Raw genomic sequence first — 4,566 nt, forward strand, 5'->3', positions numbered from 1 at the left:
CTCTCCTCTCCTCTCCTCTCCTCTCCTCTCCTCTCCTCTCCTCTTCTCTTCTCCCTTGTTCTATTAATAATGCCTCAGCATGGTCTTCTGGGTTCTTCCTTTCCACATCCACAGTCACTTCTGAAATCAGAGATCAGTGGGGCTTGGATCTGGACTGAACAGCCTGAGACAGATTCCACAGATGTCTGGTCTGCATATTAAATAATCTTCCCCCAGTAGCATTTCCATCATCGACTTCCCTAACTAGAAATGTTCTGACCCTACTTTCCCTCTCAAACCAAACCTGAATTCCTCGACTTGGTGTTCCAGCTACTTCATTGTATCCTCTTCCTCTTCCCATCCAATTCTGGATTACAGACTCGTGAAACTGACTGACTTGACCTTGAACAAATGCTAAGCATCTCTGAACTCACTTTTTCACTCAATAAAGTGAAGAGGTCAAATATGATGATCTTATAGCCTAGCTAAATCATCAGGATTCCTCTTAAGAATCAAAAGCTAAACTAAAATATAGGCTCAATTGGCAGTCTTCTCTCTAATATACATCTTGAATATTTTTCTTTGCATGTTTCTACTTTTTTTGAAAGTAAAAAACTTTTAAATACATATACAAGTGAAAAGAATAGTGTGATAAATCTACTAATTCCACCACTCTTATTTTTCTTAAATTTGTATTTAAAAAACAAACTCCAGGCATAATGTCATGTCACCTATACATCACTCAATATGCATATTTAAGAGATATGACTTTTAAAAACAAAACCATAATACCATCATCACACCAGAAAATAATTAATATTATCAGTTATTAATAATAATTAATTAATATTATCAGTTATTCAGTCTTACTTAACTCTCTGCTTGGGTAATTTTTAATGATGCATTGTATGGAAATCTTATTTAACAATAGTGTGTTGGCTGCACTGAAAGCAGGTCTGCTACACAAAAAAACTTGGTTAATTCATCCACTTGGATGAATCTTTGGAGTCTTTTAGTCTTTCAAGGTCTCATTGCTAAAAAATCAGACCCTAGGGTTTCAGAGATATTAATATGGTTCTAGAGTTAACCCATTAAAAGTTGTCCATGGATTTTTTTGTTTGTTTGTTTGGTTTGATTTGATTTGGTTTTGATATGCTTTGTTAATTTCCCTGTAATAAATAAAATATTAAAAAGCCAAGATCCATAGAAGCAAGTGATAGTAATTGGAATGAGATGATTTCAATAGGCAAACTTGGTTCCAAAGTTCTGTAATTATAATGGAGATAGAGGTTGTAGAAGAACGAAACCAGTGCAAATTGACAAGAAGAATGAAATAGAGGATACTTTATAAAGCTAGTGTTGTAAGTTTGCTGTCCCAGGGGCTGAATCAAGCCTGTAGAAGTGTCTTATTTGACTCAGTTATTTGATTCTTCCAGTAATTCTTTCAAGAAATACTCATATGTTTGCTGTGTCAGGTACAGTTATAAATTCAAGAAATGCAGCTGGGAATAAAATAAACAAAACACCTGCCCTCATGGAGCTTGCATTCCTGAGTATAATTTGAATGCATGAAGTGGGTCATACTTTCCTTAGTACTTTGCTTTTGTTCTTTCTTTGTTTTTTAATTGGTTAAAAACGTTTTTAGGGAAGAAATACCCCAACTGAGTCATGGACACAGGCCACATTCTATGCCCTTCTTGTTTTACCCTGGCCATTATTAGATTTGTACACATACACACACACACACGCATGCACACACACACACGTACATATATACGTGTGTGCATATATGTATGTATGTATATGTGTGTATGTATATAGCATTTGAGTTTGTGGCACTCTATTGTAAAGCAGAACAATTTTGCATTCAAATAGGTAGAATGATTCAATGTTATCTATTCGTAGTCAATCATTTTTTGAAACAACTTTTCTCTCCAAAATGCAATGATTGAACCTCTAATCTATGCAAGCTTCTGGACCTGAAGCCTATAATACAGAGAATATCAAATCCTGCCCCATGACATCCCAGAGGTCTGGACCTACTGGGGAAACAGACCTATAAACACATCTTCCTAGAGTCATGTGACAACCTCGACATGAGAAGTGCATAAAGTAATGGGGGACGAACGGGAAAATTTATTTTTCCCAGTACAGAGAGGGGAAGGGTCAAGACAACTTATAGAAAGTATGCGCCTATCCCAATGCAGCAAAATAAGTGGATATTAAATATGTTTATATTATATTTATAAAATATTAATAACTTAAAAGTTTGCCTGAGAAAAGCTTAACTACCTTTCTGCAGACTTATTTCTACAACTATATCAAATCTTCCATTTTTTTCATAAGAGAGTCTAAACATCATTTCTAGATCTACTTTACTTCAGAAAATTCCAAATCATAAATTAAGAGGACTTAAGTTTAATGAGGTTTTTCTTTAGATCATTAATGCTCACTAGTGTCAAATGATTATTTCTTCAAAAGGACAAGGACCACCACAAGTATTATGTAATTACATGCTTGCTGGTAGATTCAATTAGAGCCAAGATACAATTCGCCTCATAAAAATGCTTTGACTTTTAGCAAATATAAAAGTATCCTCATAGTGAAACTAACAACACACAATTTCAGAGCTGAATGGATTTTTAAAATGATAAGTTCTAGCCTCCTGCTTCTAGAAGAGACAATTCTTGAAGTACCCAGGAAATTCAAGGACATTCCAAGGCTTCAGTCTCACTGCCTTCCTGGTGCCCATCAGAACTGATGATGGGATCAGTCTTCCTGCTTACTCACCACAGACACTGGCCCCAGTGAAAAGCCCTTCACTCCCCTTCCACCCTTCCAGGACAGAGAAAATTGGACAGTATCCTACCTCAGGAATGCATTACATATTTGAAACCAGTTATCTGCAGTGGCTTTATGATGGCAAACACCTAAATGTAACTGAAATTGAGTCTCAAACATTTCCATTAGCCGGATTCAGTCCTGTTACTGTCTCAACCATTTTTCACAATATAACTCCACCTCCCTAAGATTGACTGGAAATCCTCAATTCTCCATCTAATGTAGCACTCCTGTTGCTTCTCTGTGGATCTGCTGCAATTCCCAAGCATTCTTTTCCGAAACTGCAATGGAGCTTAGTCCCTTTATTCCAAAAATTTCTTGATGAATATTTGAACAACCCAGGTATAATTTCACACTAGCAAGGAAGCTAGACAATTTGGCCAAGAGCAATACGTGTTCATCCTTTTTAGATAGACAATGCAGGTTGCTCCAAATGGCTGCAGACAACTTGGTTGGAACTGGAGATCCTCAACCTAAGTGAAGTAACACAGGTACAGAAAACCAAACATTGCACGTTTTCACTTTTTAGTGGCAGCTAAGCTAAGGAACTGCAAAGGCATATAGTATGGCATAATGGACAGTGAAGATGCAGAAAGGGGAGGACGGGAATAATGAAAAATCTCCTATGGATACAATGCACACTGGTGGGGATGGAGGGTACAATTAAAGCCCAGATTTCTCTGCCACTATACAATGCATCCATGTAACCAAAGTCATTTGTACCCTCTAAAGCTACTGAAATTTTTTTAAACCTTTTAAAAAATGGCTGCAGGCAAGTAAGTATATAAACTGCAAATCTCAACCCCTCCATTCACTGACACAATGCATCCCCAGTTTCTATGGTTCCACTCCTGACATATCAAGTATCTGTCTCTTCCTCCTTAGCTTCACTATCACTGACCTGGGATGTGCTTTTCTTGCCTTGCACCTGCACAGTTACCACCAAATATGCCTCCTCTGCTGCTTTCCCTCTGCTGAAACTGGAGCAATCTGTCAGAAATCCAAATCTGACTATGCCATTCCCCTGTTTAAAATTAGTCCATTGTTCCATATGCAAACTTCTTAGCACGGCACATGGGATTCTTCAAGATGTGGCCTATTTCCATTTCGGGTTCACCTCCCAACACCTCTCTGTGATTTAAACCCTAAGGACACCAACCTACTTAGGTCCTGCAAGCCCACACTGGGGTTTACACATCCATTACTTTTATCACCTTCTGCAGGACCCCCTCCATGCCTATCTTCTCTCCACCTTCCTAATGCTTTGGCCAGTCCTGTCCAACCTGGGACAACATTAGAAGATCACATTCCTGCTAAATTCCCACATGACAGAGCAAGAGCCCCACCCTTCAGAACCCATCCCTGCTTCCCAATAATTCTCCTACTTCTTGTGATCTCAAGGAACAAATGCTTCATGTTTTTCTGCCAACTGCATTTCCAGTCACCAGACTTTCCTCTAATACAAAAAAAACCCAAAAAACTAACAGAACAAAATAACAACACAGGGAATAAGTTGCAACCATTAAAAGATTTGATAACTTTCAATGCCCCAAACTCAGATCTGTCATCTGTGTGTTCCAAATGGAGTGTCTTTCAGAAATTCTGGACAGCCTTATTGTACTCTGAGGCTGCCTCTCTCTCTCTCTCTCTCTGCAATCCTGGCCTGACTCTGTGATTCTTTCTGGCTGGCCTCAACTGCACTCCTGAGATACCTATCTCTCTCTCTGTCTCTCTCTGTCTCTCTCT

The sequence above is a fragment of the Carlito syrichta genome, unplaced genomic scaffold (assembly GCF_000164805.1).
Source record: "Carlito syrichta isolate Samal-C Ts95f unplaced genomic scaffold, Tarsius_syrichta-2.0.1 Scaffold128200, whole genome shotgun sequence".
Lineage (NCBI taxonomy): Eukaryota > Metazoa > Chordata > Mammalia > Primates > Tarsiidae > Carlito > Carlito syrichta.